Here is a 23525-nt window from a genome sequence, read left to right as displayed (position 1 = left end):
ATCAGCACAGACCCCGACGCGGGGCCCAAACTCACGAACCATGAGATCGTGACCTGAGCCAGAGTCGACGCTTAACCGACTGAGCCACCCGGGCACCCCTACGTTTTTGACGTGACACGGCTTCTGGTAAGTTCTTAATTGCCATTGCTCACAGGAATGTGGAATGGACGTGAGGGAGAGCTTTTGATAAGAGGAGGTCTTTCTAGGGGCCTTTTACGGCATTTAAACATAAAATCTTTATGTTTATACAATCACATCTAATTTTTCTGTTTCTTGTAGCCTGAAATCTAATCATCTAACAAACTTGTGCACATATTTAAGTAACTGGTCCCTGTGTTCTCTCGTGCAGCACGAGGTCAGTTTGTGCTGAGTTAGACTCCCTGGGGGCACGGAGAGGTTTGGTGTGAAGGGAAGGAGGATTTACTCCAGTAAGATTGAGCGAGTTAGGAGAAACCTCCGGATGTCCCCAATGAGAGGATTTCTGGGAGGTTGGATTAGTGGCAAACTTCAGGAATTGCAGTTCAGTCTTCTGCACGTCCCGCCCCCAGGTGCTGCAGGAAGAACCAAGCGGGGCGTGGGGAGGGCGGGTATGGAAAACAGTAGCTCAGAGCTGTGCTCCTTCCTGTCAAAGCCCAGACTAGGCTTGCTGGCTCACGAAGGAACGGGGGCAGAGAGAATGAGGGTGCCTGGGAAAGGAATGTTGAGACGGGAAAATATATTTATATAAGAACACAAAGGCTCAAACTATGGCTGGTGCTTTCTCACTGCTCTTGATACTGAAGACATCCTTGGGGGCGGTGAGGACCGCGGGACCCTGCCTGACCACGCTAACAGTCCTTCAGTTCCTCTCCTTGAAATAGATAAATAAAATTCCAGTTCTTTCTACTCCTGGAGACGCCATGCTCTGCAAGAGGGATTCCAGAAATCTGGGTTTGGGGCGATCCCTTTTCCTATTTCTTTTTGCATGCCATCACGGGAGAGACCCTTTTCACTTTCTGAGCAGAGGAACAGGTCAGTTTTCCCACAGCTCTGGTTCTTCTGCCGTGATAGGTAGCAAAGCCTTGTTTTCTGTATCAAAAGGTATTTTGCCACGGTGCTGACTTCGTGGTGTGCACAGCGTGTGTTATAAATTATGAGCTGATTATATGGCTGACTTCATTCTCCCTCTTCTGAAACTATGCAGTCTGTCCCAAACAATTAGCACGTAATTATGTTTCCATCTTGTTTCTTAATTGTTCCATATGTTGGGGTTTCACTCCTCAACCAGACTACACGCCTCTGGATGACAGACATCAGAACTGAAACTCCTTCGAACCTGCCACACAGCAGTACTTTCTGTCCTGATTAACACGGTCACTGGCAGAGTTGGGGTTTTAAGAAAGGGATGGTAGCATGAGTGCAACTGAGTCATTTGTTTGCGAACAGGGTGGGCAAAGCCAAAACCAAGATTTAAAAGAAAAAAGCTCGACGGACAATTACTGAAGTCGTTCGTTGTTCACGTTCCCAGACGGCAGGGATCGTATGTTTGCATTACTGCTGCCTTCCCAGAGCCCAGCCTCTGGTTTGGCAAGCAGCAGACACTAAATGATTATTTTTATTTTTGTTATTTTTTAACGATTTTACTCTTTCTTCAGTAATCTCTACCCCCCAGCGTGGGGCTCGAATCCATAACCCGGAGGTTAAGAATTGCACGCTCTACCGACAGAGCCAGCCTGGCGCCTCTAAATGACTATTTCCAATGACCCAACAAATGAATGGCTTGAGCTCCTGTAGTTTCTAGGTCCTGTGCTACAATAGGAAGACACAAAGACAAATGGCATCTTCTTTCTTCAAAAGCTCACGGTCTGGGGAAGGGGAGGAATGGCGGAATTGAAAACGATTGACTCCCACATACAAAAGAAGCTGTTAGACTTCCATACAAAGGGCTTTGCAACCAGAGAAGGGAGCTGCTCACTGTCCAGGGGCGGTCAGAGAACTTAAAACAAACAAACAAACAAACAAACAAACAAAAATTTGATGGATTTTGGAGGGAGAAAAAGAATTTGCCAGGTGCAAGATGTGGAGACATTCTGGGCAGAGGGAATAATTGGACCCAGTTCAGAGGGCAGGGAAGTCTGTGTTTTCTGGGAAACCTGTGGTTCTTCTGAAGGCTAAGGGATGAGGTCTCTTGAGGGGGGTGGAAGAAATAAGACAAGTGAGTTGAGACCTGTTTCTGAGAGTCTCGGCGTTGCTCTTGCAGGCAATGGGGGCCAGCGAAAGTGTCTGAGCAGAGAATCACCGCAAGTAGGTTTGGATTTGGGGGGATCGCTGTGGACACCATGGAGAGCCCATCGGGAGCCGGAGAAACGAGTCAGAAAGCCCTCCACGAAGGTGATCGTCGCCCTTTGATCAGAGATTATGGAGGCAGGAAAGGAGGGAGTGGAACTGGGGATGGAGAGAAACTGACTCATTTGAGAGCTTTTCAGAAAGTAGAGTTACGGGAGGACTGAAGGTCAACTGGATGTAGGGAGATGGGAAACGGAAAGACAGGAGTCCAGAGAGATTTTTATATTTATTTATTTATTTATTTATTTTTAATGTTTTATTTATCTTTGAGAGAGTGCAAGCAGGGGAGGGGCGGAGAGAGGGGGAAAGAGGATCTCAAGCAGGCCCTGCACTGACCGCGGGGAACCCAATGCCACTTGGACTCATACACTGTGAGATCGTGACATGAGCCAAAGTCCCAGGCGCAACTGACTGAGCCACCCAGGTGCCCCAGGGTGATTTTTAGTTTCTAGTTTAAGAAAATGGAGAACCCAGGAACAGTAGCGGGATGGGTGTGTTGGGGAAAAGCAGGTCTCATTTTGGACTGTAACGCAACGACCTCTTCTCTGTGTCGACGACTTCATTATTATTACTATTATTTGTAATGTTTTTATTTACTTTTGAGACAAAGAGAGAGAGAGAGAGAGAAAAGCACGAGTGGGGGAGGGGCAGAGAGAGGGAGACACAGAACCTGAAGCTGGTTCCAGGCTCTGAGCTGTCAGCACAGAGCCTGATGCAATGCGGGGCTCAGGGGCTCGAACTCATGGACCGTGAGATCATGGCCTGAGGTCATAACCTGAGCTAAAGGTGGATGCTTAACTGGCTGACCCACCCAGGCGCCCCCTGTGTCAACGACTTCAGACTGTTTTCCTGTTGAGACGACAGGGAGCCTCCCCTTTGTAGGGAAGGAGAAGAGGCTTCCGTGAGGACGTCAGGATATGAGTCCCAGTGTCAGCCATCTTGACAGGAGGACATTTCTCAGCCAACCAGCTGTAATTCCAAATGTGGTCTTGAGCTCTCTCTCGATTCTAGATTCCAAGAAGCCATGGCCCCATAGCTACAAATCAGGCTGCAAGTAGCTTGCAGCCTACGAGACTCAGAGAAGGACGTATTTTGTGAGTCAAAGAATTTAGTTATATGCTGTCATGTGCTTTTTTCATTTTTCTTATCCTCGAGCATAGTCGTCTACAAATAATCTAGTCTTATGGTAACTGTCCTGTAGTGGCTTCAAGAACATAAAAGGAACAGTACCACCCTTCCCTCCTTCGGAATAGGAATGATATTCAGGAGGAAACCCCTGACGGGATGGGTGACACCTGCAAGGTTCAGGGTCAGACAGTCCCCCTCGGTTGCCAACGTGGAAGAATGGTGCTTTATTTTGTCAAGGTGGACAGATGTTTCCTTAATGGCTATGTTGTCGTTTGAGGTGCCTACCCCATGTCACTTCTAGTATGTCTACTAGAAAATGCCATCTCCTCCCCGGCTCCCCCAAGAAGAGATAAATACCCACATCCTTTCGTTGATCCTGCCCCAGCTCCAAAGACTGACACGCTTGTAGTAAATGAGTGTCAAATGGGTTGGTGGCCATTCGGGTAAAGGTGTTTGTAGCCTATCACGAGAACCCTTATCTAATAATCGTACCGGAAGAAGACACCCCTCCACGCTAACATTGTCTATCCTTTCTTAAAATATGATTGTCAATTGTGGTAAAATACAGCGGGAAATTGACCATCGTAGCCATTTTTAAGTGTGCGGTTCAAGCACGTTCACGTTGTTGGGCAACTATCACTACCAACCAACTCTAGAACTTTTTCATCTTCCCTGACTAACACTCTGTACTTATTAAGCTCATAATAAACCCCATTTCTCCCTCCCCACAGCCCCTGAAAAACCACTATTCTGCTTTCTGTCCCTATGAATTTGACTCCTCTAAGGATTCTCAGTAATGTCCATGGAATCATGCACTACGTGTTCTTTTGTAACTGGCTTGCTTCACGGAGCATGATGTCGTTCGTGTTTATTGGTACTGTAGCCCGTGTCAGACTTTCCTTCCTTCGTAAGGCTGAATAATATTCTTTTGTGCATACCTACCACATTTTGTTGCTCCATTCACCCGTCATTGGGCACTTGGGTGGCTTCTATCTTTGGCTGTTGTGGGTGAGGCTGCCGCGAACATGGGTGTTCGCGTCCGTCCTTCCTTTTTTCTTTTTTTTTTAAGTTTATTTACTTTTTTTTTTTTTTTTTTGAGAGAGAGAGAGTGTGAGTGGGGGAGAGGAGCAGAGGGAGAGGAGCAGAGGGAGAGAGAGAGAGAGTGAGAGAATCTCAACCAGCATCTTGACAGCATGGAGCCCCACACAAGTCTCAGTCTCACGAACTGTGAGATCACAACCTGAGCCAAAATCAAGAGTTGGGGGCTGAACTGACTGAGCCACCAGGCGCCCCAGCACTTCTCGTCTTATTCACAGCTATACCCCCAAAACTCAGAGCAGAGTTTAGCGGATGGTAGGTGCTCAATACTATCTGCTGGATGAATAGATAAAAAAACTAACTGTTTTGACTCAAGCGGAATTTCTATACTGAGTTCTCTTCAGTTCTGTTGCTGAATGTAGAAGGGGAATTTTGAACAAAGCTTTCGGTTAGATAGTGCCTCACATTCCTTACCTCTAAACTGGGCATCAGTCTTGCTTTTAGCAATACTTGTGAGCCTCCCCCGTGTGACAGGGAGCAACGGAAGGGTCATCGTATTTTCTGGCAGAACTCTGGCCAGCCCTCTAGAATGATAAGCAAACTCCCTGAGGGTGGCATCTGAGGATTTTCTCTCTGGTTTTCTTCTACTGGAAGAGTGACAGCTTTGTTTCTTGAGCTACGTTAACTTAAATTAAAAAAACAAAACAAAAAAAAAAAAAACAGTGTATCCTGAACCATCCATTCAATGACATAGATAGTGTCTCAAAGTATGCTAAGCCGTAATTAAAGGAAGTTGTAATTATACCAAACTTGAGTTACACCCGTTACTACTTTTAAGCACTATTTTATGTATAAACTTCCAATAAAAAAAGTTTAGATACAGGGGCGCGTGGGTGGCTCAGTCAGTCGAGCGTCCAATTCTTGATTTTGGCTCAGGTCATCATCTCTTGGCTCGTGGGTTCGAGCCCCTCGTCGGGCTCACTGCTCTCAGCGCAGAGCCTGCTTCAGATCCTTAGTTTCCCTCTCCCTCTGCTCCTCCCCAGCTTTTACTCTCTCTCTCTCTCTCTCTCTCTCTCTCAAAAAAAAAAAGAAAAAAGTTCATATACATTTCACTCAATATGATGCATTATTTTATTCAATTTGAATATTATTTTTACAACTTTATTATAACATGTCACTTTCAGAAGGCTTTAGGATGGGCTCAAAAGTAGTATGACTTGTTCAATTTGCTTATTTTCAGTATTTCATATTTGTGTCCCAGAGTAAGTCAGTTTATGAGATCTGACCTCCAGAAGAGGAGACTCTCATCAAAACCTATAAGCAGGGAGGGGCGCCTGGGTGGCTCAGTCGGTTGAGCGTCCGACTTCAGCTCAGGTCATGATCTCACAGGTCGTGAGTTTGAGCCCCGCGTTGGGCTCTGCGCTGCTGGCTCAGAGCCTGGAGCCTGCTTCCAGTTCTGTGTCTCCCTCTCTCTTTCTGCCCCTCCCCCGCTCATACTCTGTCTCTCTCTCTCAAAAATAAACATTCAAAAAATTAAAAACTAATAAAAATTTTTAAAAAAACCTATAAACAGGGAGCAGTTAGAAGGGATTCCCTAGAAGGAAATTTAGTTTTCTTAATGTTTTTTTTTTAAATGTGTATTTATTTTGAGAGAGAGAGAGAGAGATGAGAGGGGGAGGGGCAGAGGGAGAGAGAGAATCTCAAGCAGTTTCCACTCTCAGTACAGAGCCTGATGCGGGCTCAATCCCACAACCCTGAGATCATGACCGGAGCTGAGATCAAGAGTCGGATGCTCAATCGACTAAGCTACCAGGTGCCCTTTGTGTTTTTTTTTTTTTAAGATTTTTTTTAAAGTAATCTCCACGCCCAAGTGGGGCTTGAACTCACAGCCCTGAGATCAAGAGTCTCACACTGCACAGACTGAGCCACCCAGGCACCCCTTAACCTTCTTGACTAAAGAAGAAGGTTAAATAAATACCTTCCTTACCTTCTGGTCAACAAGCTTCCACTAAGTACTTTGTATTCGTGCTCTGGGTGGGCACATCATAAAGGCCATCCTTACAGATTTCTTTTCCCCAGGGCTACACGCTAATAATTTCTGAGAATTATAAAAGAGAAGAACTTGTAAATTATTATATATTTAAAGATTGAAACATAGTGTTAATGATTTGGTGATGGGCAGATTGGAAGAAAAGGCACTGCCTCTACACTCTGTCCACCCTGGTCCTCTGCATCCCCTGTCTCAGGTCACAGCTCCACTCAAGGTGGCTGCACACGACACCCTCCTTTCTATTCTGGCAAATGCTCTTCTCGTCACCCGCTCAGCCCAGAAGCGGTGCTGCTCTACATCTCAGCCACGCTTTTGTAAGTGGGCTCTTCTCTTCTCCCTCCTCAGCTGACAGTATTTGGAACGCACCCTCTTTTCTCTGATTGGGTCTATTTGATCCATAGGGTTTCAGTCACCGAAAGGAAAAATGACTTCCGTAACCAAGACAAGATTTAATTAAAAAGTGCACAATACGCAGAGTTGCTCTAAACTACAGGCAATCCAATACCAAAAAAGGTGGAGAGTGTGTGTGAGAGAGAGAGAGAGAGTGGAGTCAGGGAAGAGGGGGAAGGAGAGGCGGAAAGGAAAACGAGTGCTACAAGTCTTGGCTTTTGCAGAACTAGAGGGACTCTGAAGTCCTAAACCAACTGACGAAGGTGAAGGGTGTAGTATGCAGTAGAAACGACGATGGCAGCTATCACTTACTGAATGGTTTATGCGCATAATTTGCTCCGGAAACATGCTTGTCATCCAAAGCACTTACATATCAAAGCGAATTTCAAGAACCATTGGCTCAGTTGTGATCATGCGACGTTTGGTGTCCCATACCACTCGTATTGCAAGACATCGCTCGCTTGTCAAGTTAAAATTTATGAGAAATGTTTGCTCGCCTCGGGGAACACTCGCCGAACAAGTTCCTCGCTATCCAAGGTTTTGCCGAGTATGCTAGATGCCCGTCTGAGTTAGCCTGCTTGGGCTGCCACAGCGAAATGTCACAGGCTGGGTGGCCTAACCAGCAGAAATTTATTTCCCACAGTTCTGGAAGCTGGAAGTTCAAGATCCAGGTGCTAGCAAAGTAGATTTCATTCTGAGGTTTCTTCTCTTGGCCAGTCAACAGACGCCATCTTGCTGTGCCTCACAAGGCCTTTCCTCCCTGCGTTCGCGATGCGGAGAGGGGGAGAGCAAGTCTCTTCTCATAAGGACACTCTGATCAGGGCTCCGCCATTATGTCCTCAGTTAACCTTGCTTACTTCCCTAGAGGGCCCATCTCCAAATACATCCACACTGGGGGTTAGGGCTTCAGTGTATGAATGTGGGGGGCACACGAACATTCAGCCTAGAGCACCTTAGTCCGTGTGCTACTGCCTTCTCCAGAGTACAACCACAGGGAACCAGAAAGAGGTTAAGGAGTGAGGCAGGGAAGGGGGACAGCCATTGTGAAGGCCGGTTTCCAAGCTGGCCAGCACTTCATATCAAACTTGATGCCAGGGACCATCTTGGGAGATGCTGAACAAGCACTTCCCGAGACTCACTCAGGGAAGGAAGCGGGTTAATGTGTCTACTGAGTTTGTGCCCGTGTGGGCAGGAGCCCACACAGAACTGATGGCTGCAGCGGCGACTGGGCCGGAGACCCTGGAGACAAGAAGCCAGGAGAGCAGAAGGGGCAGGAAGGAGGAATAGGATTCCCTACCATATTAAGTGCTTTAAGGACATTAACTCGAAGCCTCATAATAACCCTCTGAGTAGATGGAGTGCCCGGTGCCCCTTTGGGAGGGAAGCGTAAGTTCCCTGAAACCAGGGATTTGAGCAATGCTGAGACCCTCTGTGCCCCTCCTACTGCTCTCAGAAGGGTTTCCCCTCGTTTCAGAATCAAGACTACCAGCCTCCCTGGCCCCACCCCTCTACAGGGCTGCCACTTGAAACGAAAGGAAAGGGTTTCTCTTTCTCTTACATAGATTGAAAGCATCACAGGGAAGGGCTCTGTGGGCTTTCGGTCACGTGGTGACTCCTTGGGCCAATCGCTGCAGAGGGAGCTGGGGGCCCAGTCACTTGGCTGTTCCTTGGACCACTCATCGCAGCAGGAGCTGGAGGCCGTGCTGTGATTGGCTACTGGCTGGTAGCGTGCCCTGCCGGGTGGCTGGAATCTCGGCATGTTAACAGAGCAAGGGAGCAGACCAGGAAAGACGCTCAGTGTGCAGTACAGAGAGCCTAAGGTGTTCACCATCACCTGGGTGGTGAGGGCGTGAGGTGGGTCCTTCCATTAAATCTCACCCCCACAAACAAGGGGTAGCCATACACCAAGAACACCAGAATTCTTGTTTGCATGTGCACCCAAGGTCAGCCCCGTCTCTCTTGTCCAGAAGGATATTTATAGGGAATGTGTTTGGCGCGATTTCAGCTTCGGCCCCCACGTGTAATTAATTGTGAATTTTTGTCAGTCCTGCCTCTTGAATGTCTTAAACACTCCCTTTCCTTTCTGCTCTCATGTGGGACCATACCTTGTCCCTTGGCCATTTGCAATCGCCACCATTTGCCTGTCTCATCTTGTTCACCCTACGCTATCACCAGATAAAGCAGAGTTTGTCGCTGTGAAACAAATCTCAATTAACTACTCTGCTTAGCAGTTTTTGATGACCCACTCTTTCTTCTATGTTGTGTATCAGCTCTGTGAAACCATCCCAGGAGAGAAAAATGGAAGAATCTGACATTTCTTCTTGAATGCCTCACCTAGCACAAGTATAAATACTTTTTATTTGCATAAACACTCTTAGGGGTATTGACCATAGTGTGTGTGTGTGTGTGTGTGTGTGTGTATGCGTATTAGTTTCCTCCACTAGATAGGAGCTTATTCAAATGGATGGAGTGTTCTTATCTGTTATTGTATCCACAGGACTTGTCATGTAATAGGTGTTCAATAACTGTTTGCTGAATAAATACTTACTGTTCAGTCTTTGGTATTATTCCCTAGTTTCTGGAAAGGGTAAAGAGATAAAAAGGAAAAGAACAACAGGGAAAGGAATGGAAAGGAAAGAAAAAAAATCCAAAATGACATTTAATGCCTAGCTCTTGTAATCAAGTCAATTTTGGAATGAGGTGAGGTTATAAACAAGTCAACAAAATCATCACATTTTAACTTATTTATTTATTTATTTATTTATTTATTAAAGTTTATGTATTTATTTTGAGAGCGAGATAGAACCAGGAGGGGAGGGGCAGAGAGAGAGATAGGGGGACAGAGGATCCGAAGTGGGCTCTGTGCTGTCAGCAGAGAGCCCGAGGTGAGGCTCGAACTCATGAACCCCGAGATCATGACCTGAGCAAAAGTCAGACGCTTAACGGACTGAGCCAACCGGGCTCCCTTAACAACATATATTCTTATCTCCAGAAAATAATCTGGCCTGGTGTTTGTGATGTACCTCTTGTTTGGAAGACACGATATTATTGCAATTGAGGCTGGGGGTGACACCGATTTGGGGACAGGTGCTTGAGGACCAATCCTGGAATGCAGCGACGAAGGTAGTAGGTTAAGTCACGTGGCAACAGTCCTTCAAACTCCTGACAAAGCTCAGTGGAAAACCCCCCAAAGATTCTGTGGTAGAGTGTTTTATTGTTTACAATTGCTCACTCCTCCTTTCTATAACAGCAGATTAGACATTCCTGCTCGTTGCATGTGACGTCATAGTAACTCCCCACCAGCAGGGGCAGGGTGTCCTCCACACCCTGTTGTCGTGTGGCCGGTGACACCTGAACAGATGTGGCCTGCACCTCGAGAGCAGGCGCTGTAAATGTGACTGCTTGCTTCTGCACCAGACTCCTGTTTCTGCCCTCCGCCATAGGATAGCGTGTTCCAGATCGGGGCTGCTCTCATAGCCGAGATCCAGGGTTGAGAAAACACAGAAAGCAGACGGCCCCGGAGCAGAGCCACAGCCTGGAGCTGACTGTACAGACCCACGTGGAACACGAAGAAAGCCATAAAAATGATTTATATTATAAGAAACGGAGATTTTTTTTTGTAGTTGCTTGTTATTGCAACAAAGCTGACTATATAGAGAAGTCAATCAAAATTCTTTTTTTTTTTAAATTTTTTTAAATTTATTTTTGAGAGAGAGAGCACAAGCTGGGGAAGAGCAGGGCGTGGGGGGGGGGGGTTGCGCAGAGGATCTGAAGTGGGCTCTGAGCTGACAGCAGCGAGCCCGATGTGGGGCTCAAACTCACAAACTCGTCCTTTGACCTGAGCCAAAGTTGGATGCTCAACCGACAGAGCCACCCAGGCACCCCTCAGAATTCTTTAAACTGAAATATACTCTTTAATATGAGCCACTAAATCCAATACTAATAGAAGCAACAGGGAATTTATTGCAGAGAAAAAAAAATTGCTTTGATTTTTGGTAGCACTAGAATCTCCAATTACACAAACAAATGAGCAAATATTCACACCCCATGTCGTTATTTGCTGCCCTTCCGGTGAAAGATTAGACTTCCACACATCATTGACATCAGGTACGGCCATGGGACTTGCTTTGACCTGTAAACTGTGAGTGAAACGGACATAGGACCCTTCTAAGCAGAAACCTGGATGAGGATAATTTGAACAGAAAAGGTTATCAGGAAGTGGAAACACAGTAAGAGATCTAAACTGCTAAGTAACATGGACTCCCTTTGTTGCTCTTTCATTGTTATTTTTTAAAGTTTATTTTGGGAGAGAGAGGGAGAGAGAGAAGGCATAAGCGGGGGAGGGGCAGAGAGGGAGGGAGAGAATCCCAAGCAGGCTCTGCACTATTAGCACAGAGCCGGACACACGGTTCCATGCCACGAACTATGAGACCATGACCCGAGCTGAAATCAAGAGTCAGACGCTTAACCGACGGAGCCCCTCCCAGCTGCCCCTCTTTGTTGATCTTTTAAAGGAGAGGTGTCACCAGACGTAAATCTTCTGGCTGGTCAGCAGCAGCCTCACTGGTGGTATTTCCTTTAGGAATTCTTGTCTTAGTTGTACATGGCCAGAAACTTCATCCTAGTGTGACAGACAGATTAGCTACGTGGAGAAAATGGCTGACGCTAATACAATCCACAAGGGGTCAGGTCTAAATCAGATCCTTGGTGTCTTGATCTATGAAGTACAGTAGCCTTTCCGGCGCCCCGAATCTTCCTTTCCAGTTCCTCTCCAGCACGAAGGGTATGCACTCGTCTCTAACAAGGGATCCAGAAATGTAGGGAGGAAGTCTCTGGGTACGTGTGGAAAAGACGAGGCAAACAGCATCAAGTGTGTTTAAAGGAAGCCGCTTGGTGGTGTGTACCAGCCAGAGTCCCAGAAGTTTCCACTATATTCTGAGACTCGCCAGTCTGAGCCTGTATCTTCAACCGCAAAAAATTAGGGTATTACTATCTTCATCTCAGGGTTATTGTATAGGAGTCCAGCCTAGCTGGTGCACACAAATGCAAGGTTTCCTTTCTTTCTATCTGTATTAAAACGTAATGCAAAATCATCTTACAGTGATGATCACAGCAATAACACTAACCCTTCCCGAGTCCCACCGTGTTACTCATGCCATGCTGGACACTTTTGTTAACTATGCTCTGTGTAACTCAACATGATCATTTAATCCTCTTTTCCTTTTCTTCTCCCATGCCAGTGTCGTTTGCCGCCGTTTTCTCTAGAAGCTAGAGATTTTTTGTAGCTCAAATAGCTCTTAATGCTGATGAAAACCTCCATGCTCTGTCCTATCTTTTATTTATTTATTTATTTATTTATTTATTTTTTAATTTTTATTTTTGAGACAGAGAGAGACAGAGCATGAACAGGGGAGGGGCAGAGAGAGAGGGAGACACAGAATCTGAAACGGGCTCCAGGCTCCGAGCTGTCAGCACAGAGCCCGACGCGGGGCTCGAACTCACAGACGGTGAGATCATGACCTGAGCCGAAGTCGGACGCTTAACCGACCAAGCCACCCAGGCGCCCCTCTGTCCTGTCTTTTAATTACAAAGCCTCTTATCTCCACAACTGGATTCTTTGCGAAGCACCCTTTCTATGATCTCACGGCTCTGGCCAAGAGTTTACAATGGCTCCTGAGTGTATATGTATCAGGCTGAGAGACGAACTCCGGACTCCCCAGCCCCACCGTCACTCCTTGAACATTCCCAACTTTCCGCCTAAGGGTTCCATGCCATCCACCTCCCCGCACGAACACACCCGCATCTCACTACTGATTTCCTTTATGTGAACTCTCTTTATGCTCTTCCTCTGCCTCCAATAAGGTTCCTTTCCGTATTTCCCTTCTTTGAAATCTTGCACTTTCTTTAAAGTCAAATGCGAAGTCACAGAACTTTCTAAGGGTAACCGAACCTCAACCTACGTAATTAATATTTGTTTTGCTTTGAAAAATCTCCCCCTGTCCCTCTCAGGTAGACGGGTTACACAGCTCCTCAGTCACCAAAGATTATAGCCCCCCAAGGAGAAGGAAATTGTATTCTATTACTTTAGTGGGGTTTTTTTCCCCCATCTCTGAGCCTAATCAGAACTAGAGGAAACAGTAGGTAGGTACTTAATAAGTGCAGGAATGAATCACTCGTGTAGTGATCAGTGAGCCGTGGAACTGTCTACCACAAAAACTTCTTGAATACCAAAAGAGTTCAACTCAGATTTGTGAATAAAGTTTTGCTCAATTTATATATGCTATGTATAGGGTTAATTTTGCTTTAAAATTCATGCATAGTTTTTAAAATGCGTGTGTTTTTAAGAGCCAGCCTACTTAAAAAGATTCTAAGAATTTGCAATCAAGCCACATAAAGAATGATTAAAATGGGAATAGTTTAATAAGAATCATGTAAGGAAGGAGGGAGATAATTGTATAGTTTCATCTCCAGACTGTTGAAGGGTTGCCTTCTTGAATGTGACCTTTTGGTCTCTTGGAACCTAACATAATTATGCATATGAATATATACTTTGCACAAGATAAGAGAATGACACCCAGTCAAGATGTTTTTTTCCACCATTGTTGGTCGTATCTTTAAAAAGCATGTATAAGGGCAAATAAGTTATATAGCTTATTTTTCATTATAATCGTAAGGCACAGCATCCCGTCCATAACCTTCTTCTATGTGCTGACTTGTGTAAATGGAGGGGATAGCTGTAAACAACTTTCCACGAGAGACTGTGGAAAACAAAATAGCTGTGGCTTGGAACCTTCCTGACGCTTACTGGGGGGCAAAAGCAATGGCATGAGTAAAATATTCATCGCTTACACCCTTCTCTGATTTTAGTATGGGCGTTATGGACATACCAGCATGTGGTCTGACTGCTTCTAGCTCACGGATTCCTGGGCCAAGGTCTAGGCTGAGGACAAAGTAAATGAAGCCCAACTTTAGCTCTGAGCTTCATGGCAGCCGAGGAAGGATGAAGATTTGGGCATCTTTTGTGATTTGACATTGAAAAAAACCACCAGGTCTTTAAGGGATGAACTTCTTTTCCATATCAAACTGAGAAAAGCTGGTCCTGGGACCCCGAGCCGCGAAGGCAGGGACTTCAATGAAGATTTCAAGAACAGATGGCCTTTCTTGTCAACAGACAAGAGCCTAATGTGCCAAAATAATTCTGAGAAATATTTTGACAGGGAGTTCAAGTGATTTAATCCTTTAAAGCCACATCCTGATATAGCCATAATAAGAGGAAGTCATTAAGAGGGACTTAGTGGGTTATTTGGTTTTGGTTTTTAAAGCTGAAAATGGGGTGAAAGCGATTGAAAACAGAGTTTCACGAAGTCCAGGTAGCAGAGCGTTCTTTTTTTTCCATTTTTCTTCTCCTTTGTTCTATTTTGGCTGATTTGTGGATTGAAAAGTAAATTATTTATGTCACACTTTGTTACCAGAAATGAGAGAAACACGTTTGACTACCGAATGCTTCTGCGGCGTTTGCTTCCCGGGATGGGTCAGGTGTCTCTTCCTACATATTTGGCCACAGGGGCACTTGTAAGGGAGCCCACCTCAAGTCAGTACAAAACACGGGCTCCAGCCCAGCAGAGCACTGGAAGATGACCTTGGTCTGGGCTGAGTTGTTTCTGTAACTTGCCTTCTCTTTCCTTCCGGGGCTTTGTTCTCCCGGTGGACTCTCACCATCTCCTCGCCTCTGCGTCTCCCAATCCAGACCGCGGGACGGGCCGTTCCACTTTGGGACTCTACCCCAAACTTGGCCGAAATAATCTTCCCTTGGCTCCCCAGAGCATCCATGCATTCATTGGATGATAATTAATTCAGCATGATCGCTGTGCTGGATCCTCTCCTAGGTCCTGAGCCGCAGCGATGAACGAAGCAGAAAGAGTTTCTCCCTAATGGGGCTGCCCTTTTAGCGGGAGAAGGTACACTAAGCGTATAAATAGAAAAGACATTGACTGTTAGTCATAAGTACCATTAAGAGCCTGTGCACTGTTTACACGAAGAGCTTGCATATATTAAGGGAGAATAAGAAGAAAAGATGATAGGAGACACAAATAATGAGGTATTTACATATGAAGTCTTACAAAGCAAAGGTTTTTGTAGCTTCGAAGAGCTGGCACTTTGCCACCCACCTCTCTTTCTAGTATTTGGACTCAGCCACCTTGCTGGTTGAGCCCTCAAATGTTGCTCTGATGCCTGTTTTGTCTCCTAGATTCAACACTTTTCTCTTTTCAAACATCATTGCCAAGAAGCCCTCCGTTTCAAACAAATCAATGACCCGGTAAATTATCTAATGCCGTCCCAAGCTCCACCAATCACTGGAATAGTCTCAGAATGCCCAAGTGGGAAATGTTACGTGGGGCATGTCACCACCAAGGACTTGGAAATGAGGCGAATAGCCAACGAGGAGAAAATGAAAACTTCCAAGGGACTGGAACAGAGAGATACAAAAAGCTCTTTGGTGACTCTCGGGCTGGTTAAAGACGAGTAACACAACAGAAGATGTTGGCTTATCTAAAAATGTGTCACTGTAATCTGGGGGTTTGTTAGTAGAGAGGGCCAGAAAACAGTGGTCAGAAAGGCTGGTGTTGGCAGTGTTGTCCGTGGACAGGATGCAGAGTCTTAACCTGGCAGGTGTACCCATCGGTTATAAAAATGAAGGCAGCAAGAATGAAACCTTATTGAACATTGGAATCATAATCTCCCTTGCTCTAAATCTACACTCGTCAAAAAATCTTCTGTGGTTTGTTTTCCCGAGTCCACAGAGGAAACAAGATCTTTGTGACCTCTGGGCTCACTTGTTAGTTATATTTTTTTATAGAAATGAATAAATTGGAATTTTTATTAATGTAATTTAATGCCTCGTCAGTCCCCTCTGCCCCTCCATACTCCCCCACCCCATCCCGTCCAAGTCTGATCAAATCTGGAGTGCTGACCAAATCTAGTTGTTTTTTTTTTAATTTTTTTTTAACGTTTTATTTATTTTTGAGACAGAGAGAGATAGAGCATGAACGGGATGGGTCAGAGAGAGAGGGAGACACAGAATCTGAAACAGGCTCCAGGCTCAGAGCTGTCAGCACAGAGCCCGACGCAGGGCTTGAACCCACAAACTGCGAGATCGTGACCTGAGCCGAAGTCGGACGCTTAGCCGACTGAGCCACCCAGGCGCCCCCAAATCTAGTTTCTAAGTTCCAAAGAGCTCTGGGCTACGTTGGAAATTCATTTGATCATTCCTTCAGTCAACTGAATATTTTTGAAAACATATAGCTCAAGCACTGTGTTTAGGAATATAGCATTGAGCAAAACAGATATGACCCTGATGGCCAGAGAGCTTTTAGGCCAATAGGTATGATCAAATATGACAAGGATTTCTTGGCCATCAACGTGCAGAAGAAAAGAAAACTTTTGAGTCTAGGAGAAATTATTAGGTTCAGGGGGGCTTTCTGGCGCAAACAGTACCTAAACAGAGACTGGAACCAGGGGTTCGTGCAGCGAACAGGGCAGGAAGGAGAAGAAGATAGCCAAAGAAGCGAAGGGCAGGAGGGCAAGATGAGGGTAACAGAGAGAAGCTGTTAGCCTGGCTTTTTAAATGCCGGGAGCCCAACCAGGGGGCAGACAAAGGGCTTTGTGCTCAAGGTTTATGGAGTTTGGGCTTTATCCTCGGGAACCACTGCATAACTTAGCAGTGATTAGACTCGCATTTTGGAAAGATCTCTGGCCATGCAGGAATGACACTAGGGAAGAGCGAGGGGTGAGAGTAGACGATCTGAGGCAGGGAAGTCAATCCGAAGTCACCTATTGTCATCTGTGTGAGAAATGATGGTGGTCCAAGGGAGAAACAATGGCATGAAGGGAGAGATACATGGATTTGAAAGACATTTCAGAGGTAGAGCTGAGTCCGGGCAGGCTGCTGGCTTGGCCAACTGAGTGGATGGTAAGGGAACCCCTTGAGCTGGATGCTGATCTTCTGTTTAGACTTTTCTTAAACATACACACAAGGATGTGTACATATTGACAGAAAGGTCATCTCCCAGTAGAGAACACAGAGGAAGGAACAAAGTTCAAGATGGAAATGACCAGCCCATTTTAGGACTTGCCTAACCGTAAACGGGAAAGCCACTGACGCACCACTGTTCAGTATGGAAGCATCTGGAAAAAGAGCACTCACCGCTTCTTTCTCTGGGAACCCAAGGAGACAGAAACTTCCTAAATGTGAGAGGCCAGATGATAAAACTGGGCTCTGTGCTGACAGCTCGGAGCCTGGAGCCTGCTTCGGATTGTGTCTCCCTCCCTCTCTGCCCCTCCCCTGCTCACGCTCTGTCTTTCTCTCTCTCAAAAATAAACAAAAATTTTAAAACATTGTTTTTTAAGAAAAGAGAGAGATTTAATGTCTTAAATTTAATATTTTAAGATCTTCATTCCTATTTTAAGATCTTCATTAATTTAAGATATTGGTGAGTGTAAGATATTTAAGCAAATAAGTATCTTCAGTGTACTTTTGTTCCTTTATATTCCTGTTCCTTCCAAAACGTTGGGCTTCAACATTCACCATCTTCTCTCTTTGAGTATTTCATTGCCTCTTTTACCATGTCGGCCTTTGGTGGGTCTCATACTGCCCTTTACTGTGTGTCTCATACAATCCTTTTCAAGGTGACGTGGCTGCTTGGCTTTTCGACCTTCAAATTCCCGGGTTTATTTACTTTACTGAGCTTGGTTTTGCATACTATCTCCTTCATTTCATCTTAAAAACTTCCTTTGTTCCTGGTGACTTACTGAATTCTGCACGTTTTTAGCTACCCTACACCCCCCCCCCCCCCCCCCGCCGCCATCCATCTTGAAAGGCTGTTGTCTTTAGGCTACAGTTTTATCTGTGTGCCCACATCAGCATTCCAAATACTAACTCCGAGATTAGTATCTTTGCAGGTTTCAAGGATTAGCTTTTCAGCCTCCCTGGTATATGTAGTTTTAATTGTCAAGAACAAAAATAATTAAAAAAAATAATTAGATACTACTACTTTCACTCCTTGTCATGGATTTGAATTTGATGTTCAAGCGTCATGAAAGAAAAATACAGACAATGAAATGTGTGTAGAAGAAGAACAATTGATGGGATGCTTTTGTTAACGGTAATTGTCAGGAAGATACTAGCATTACTTAAGCTTCTGGTGGTCTTTCTATCGGGGCGGTGAAAAGGGGCATTTCTAAATTAATGTTGCTGGGGCGCCTGGGTGGCTCGTCGGTTAAGCGGCCGACTCCGGCTCAGGTCATGATCTCACGGTCCGTGAGTTCGAGCCCCGCGTCGGGCTCTGTGCTGACAGCTCAGAGCCTGGAGCCTGTTTCAGATTCTGTGTCTCCCTCTCTCTCTGCTCCTCCCCTGTTCATGCTCTGTCTCTCTCTGTCTCAAAAATAAATAAACGTTAAAAAAAAAAATTAATGTTGCCAACTTTACGCGGGCTCTCAGAACTGCCTGAAAGTCTTAATGTTTCCTGGTTCACTCCCTTTCCCTCTCCACTCAGCGACTGCTTTGAAAACTGTCCTGCTTTCCTCATACCTCTCGTCCCTACACCTCCCTTCTCCTCCTTGGCCTCTGTGAGCAAATTGAAGTCATCTTGCAGGACTTTTCTCAACTTGCAGTAAATTAATTACCTGGCACCCGAATGTAGCCTCCTTGCACAGTAGCAATTTATTTTCCTTTCTGAAGCTTTCATCCTTTGGACTCTAAATATCAGGATTCTTTAGTGCTTTGTCCTAAACTCTGTTCATCTTCTTTACTTTCCTTGGGAAATTGGCAGCTCAGCCAAAAAGCTCCAATCGCTCTCTATATGCTAATGACTCCCAGCCTGACTTCTCCAAACTCTTCTCCCCACTGGATCTTCCTTACTTCTCCACGTGAAAGGTCTCAAAAATTTCTCAAGTTCAATTTGTCCAAGGCTGAATTCATTGTCTCCTTGCTCAAAGCTGGGCCTTTTCCATCATTCCTTAGCTCACGGACAGGAGCCACTATGCTGGTGCACAAGTAGGGACCTAGGTGTCGACCCCAATCTAATTGCTTGTCTTCACCTTCCGAATTTAACACAATATAATTCTGCTGATTTAGCCTCCTAAACAGGTCTTGATTTTTCTTCCACTGTCACATGCAAGTCTAAACAAATCCTAAGGAACTTCAACAAAATCAGGTAGCATACGGGTTTTCTGAGGTCCCCTTTCTCTTGAAACTATCCTGCTACCCTCATATTTAACTAGTACGAGTACCAGTGGCCATGGGTTTCCAGAGCATCTAATAGTGAACCAGGGGGTAACAGTAAAGTAATTGCCTAATGGCTGTACATTATAAGCAAAGTGAATACAGTAAAACCTTGGTTCATTTGCATAATGCGTTCTGGAAACATGCTTTTAATGCAAAGCACTTGTATCTCAAAGTGAATTTCAAGAGCCACTGGTTCAGTTGTGATCATGTAACATTTGGTGTCACGGACTACCCGTATTGCAAGACATCGCTCATCTATCAAGTTAAAATTTATTGGAAACGTTGGCTTGTTTTGCAGAATACTCGCGGAACAAGTTACTCACAATCCAAGGTTTTACTGTATTTCTAATACTGTAATCCCCGATTCTTGCATTATTTCATTGGTTACGTTTTACTTAAATTGTATTCTGAATAAGGGTGACATTTAAAAAAATTCATTGTGCGATTGACAATAATTAATTATGTAGTGGCAAGAGATGCGGGCTGTAAAAGATTAAAATAGGCTTAGAATTGTACACGGAGCACATTTTTCGAAAGCGACTGCACCAATAAACAAAGCATGAAGGCAAAATTCTATTTTATGTAACCTTAATTTAAAGCTAAGGGAAAGGTAAATACTAAATGAAAACCTAAACAAAGCATGTCCTCTGATGAGGAAATATGTATTATCAAAGGGATCGCAGCAAGCAATGCGGTCACAATACGCAAGTAATACATACAATTAAATAGTCTTTTCATATCTTAAAGTGCTCTCTCCGAGAGAGGTCATCAAGTGAGTAGGAGTGGTTGTAACATGGAAACCTCTCTCTCCCAGCAGTGCAGCCTGGGCACCCAAAAGCTCTTCATTACCACAACGAATGCCCAACCACGAGTAACCATGACAACAGCCTCTACAATGGTTAGCGGTATGCCTGTTAGAAAAAGATACAGTTCAAGGTCAAACTCCACATTTGTGAAGAAGCCTTACCCTGTTCCTCTGCACAAACTTTCCACTGAACAGCAGCCACAATTTGAGGTTCCCTCTGCCTTGAGGGTGTTGGTCAAATACCCCTGCTGGCTGCCCTCCCGTGGGTCCTACAGGACTTCCTCTTTCTGTCCTTTCTATCTTAGACCGTTGGGGTACCTCCATTTCCCGGAAAGCCCTCTGTTGGGGCCAGAGTTGGGATGACAGCCATGAAATCCTTTCACTTAGTCTCTATGGCATTGAACCCACTGTGCCTGGTGGCTCCCGCTGTGGGCCTCAGCTGTGGACAAGGCCTTGGTTGGATTCCCTCCTCCCAGAGCTGGGATCAAGCCTACCAAGATACCGAGGAGGAATGACAGCCTGGGATCCTTCCAGTTTGTGAAATCTTTATTTCAATGCTTTTGAAATGGAATGAAGCATTTATTTCAATAGATTCCCTTCCCACCTCCTCAAGATTTGGAACCTACCCATGCTTCCTCAACACAACAGGGTTTATTCAACCTACATCATAGCCTATTGCATTTATGACCTTACTGGCAAGTTTGATAAAGGTGGGGATATGCTTTGAACTGAAAGGCATGGTTTAGCAAGGTGAAAAAGGTGAAAAATCTCCCGGTTTGAGAAGATGCTTCATCCCAGCCCAGGGCTGATTTGAAAGATGGCCCATCCTCATTCCTTACCGGACAGTTACGAACTCTGGTGCCAAGACTGAGGGGAAAAAAGGATGTTCCTCTTTCTCTTCTCTGCCTTCTTCCTTTCCATTGTGTTTGGCCACACTGTGGTCAAGTGGCAGTGGTTTGTTTTGTTTTGTTTTGTTTTTTAACGTTTATTTATTTTTGAGAGAGAGACAGAGCACAAAGAAGAGAGGAAGACACAGAATCCGAAGCAGGCTCCAGGCTCTGAGCTGTCAGCACAGAGCCCGACGCGGGGCTCAAACCCACGAACCATGAGATCGTGACCTGAGCTGAAGTGCGACGCTCAACCGACTGAGCCGCCCAGGCACCCTATTATGTTTATTTTTATGATCTGAATCTTTCCACTAGACCATAAACTCCTAGAGAACAGGACCTTTCTTTTGCTCACTTTATTTATCGCAAATGTCCAAAATGGTGCCTGGCATGTTGTAGGTCTTCGATAAATATTTAAGCAAGTGAAGAATGAATTGAAATAAAGCCTTCGTGAAACTTTTCCTAACTATGTGGAATACGTGCACATATTTTCTCATCTCATCTATCAAAAAAAAAAAAAAAAAAAACCAACTGGCCAAGATCCAGGATGCTTCTGAGACGATGCTACAGAACTTAGCAATAGAAGGTGGGCATGAAGGAGTCAGGGGAGAGGGTAGGAGCGGGGGTAAGAGGAGTGTATCCAATAAATGTCATAGTGGTTTGAAAATGTATCCTTTTTTTTAAGTTTATTTATACTTTAACTATTACTAGTTCTTTTTCCTCTTACACATTATATATTTACCATGACTCACATTTCCAAGCCTGTATGATCAAGTTTCATCATTCCTGTGGTTATTTATTTATACCTCATGTATCGTCCTCAAACTAAGAGAAAGAGGCTGAGCTCACTTCTAGAGCTGACTAGAGGCAGCCAGCTCATCTCACTGCCCACGAGACGCGAGTGAGTATGTAAGAATTTAATATTGGATATTTTCCCCTCCTAATAAAACTATTTAATTTGTACTTGTGTATTGCTGAAGGTTTTCTGGTTGATACGAGAGAGAGCGTGCGTACGTGTGTACATGTGAGTGGGGGAGGGGCAGAGAGAGAGAGAGAGAGAGAGAGAGGGACAGAGAGAGAACCCCTAGCAGGGTCTGTGCTGTTAGCGCCAGAGCTGACGCAGGGCTCGATCCCATGAACCGTGAGATCATGACCTGAGTCAAAATCAAGAGTTGGACACTTAACCGGCTGAGCCACCTATGCGCCCCAGTCTTAGGTTTTCTATATTGATTACATGTAGTGGTGATAATATTTTGGATCTATTGGATTCTATACAAAGCATTATTAAAATTAATTTCACCTATTTCTTTTTTTCTTTTTCAAAAGTGGCTACTAGGAAATTTAAAATTACGTTTGTGGCTTCCACGTATCTATTAGCGCTGAGCTAGAGGCTGGTTTAGAGTCTCTTGGCACTAATTCCGTGCCCAGTTACTTCAATTAGCACACTTGATCTCATCCGCACTTGTGTGAGCCCTTCTCCGTGGCTTAACCACCTCCCTTAAACAGCGTCCAAGCAAGCAATTGGGTGTTAGCAGGGATTAGTAGGGCTGGCTTCTGATTACAGCCTTCCCTGACATGGGAGCCGGCTGCAGAGAGGTTACTGGACATGCTGAAAAGTCATCTGCCTTCTACCAGGGGAACAGAATTAAATCCCAGGGCCCGTGCAGGCAGGAGGTCAAGGCCATAGACTCTACCCAACTGAAATGATAACTCCAGCCTCGAGCAGAAAATGTTCTTGTCAGAAGTAGCAGGATGAGGGGGTCAACAGGAAAAAAAATCAACTAAAAACATTTTAACTTTGTGATTCCAGGGTTAAAATTATATTTCCCTTGTCCCCATTCGGCTATGCAGTTGGTATTTCCTGGGCTCTCAGTGATGGCATATTTTTCATGGCTTGGTCACTGGGAGTTCCTCTATACTTTGCCTTCCATTTTAGTCAGAGGGAATTTTGTTTTTTACCTTAGTCTTTTGGTGACCTGTAGAGTCATGAGTCCCTACCACATTTAAAGCAGTTTGTTAACATCAAATTATTCCCAAAGCAATGCAGAAGAATACAATATAGGGGGAAATTTATGTTTATTCCTTTCACAATTCATTTTTCTTTAATAAACCATGACTTTTATTTTTTTAGTGTTTATTTGTTTGAGAGAGAGAGAGAGTGAGCAAGCTTGTGCAGAGCGTGGGGGAGGGGCAGAGAGAGAGAGAGAGAGGGAGAGAGAGAGGAAATCCCAAGCAGGACCCATGCTATCAGCACAGAGCCCCACTCGGGGCTTGATCTCATGAACTGCAAGATCATGACCTGAGCTAAAATCTAGAGTCAGATGCTGAACGGATTGAGCCACCCAGGCACTCCAAACCATGTACTTTTAAATTCCAATCGACATCGATTCCCAAGGAGGAAAGTTTGTTTTATTATTTAACTTATTTATTATGGAATCTTTCAAACATACACAACAGAAAGGAGAGTAGTATGATGAGTCCACATGTATCTATCATGAAGTTTCAACAATTGCCAAAATAATCCCAATCCTATGTCATTTGTTTCCCCAATATATTTCCTTCTTTTTTCTTGAGCATTTTGAAGCAAATCTCAGATAACACGTCTCTTATAAACACTTC

The sequence above is a fragment of the Panthera onca genome, chromosome B1 (genome assembly GCF_046562875.1).
Source record: "Panthera onca isolate mPanOnc1 chromosome B1, mPanOnc1 haplotype 2, whole genome shotgun sequence".
Taxonomy (NCBI): Eukaryota; Metazoa; Chordata; class Mammalia; order Carnivora; family Felidae; genus Panthera; species Panthera onca.
Note: the sequence above shows the minus strand (reverse complement) of the source record.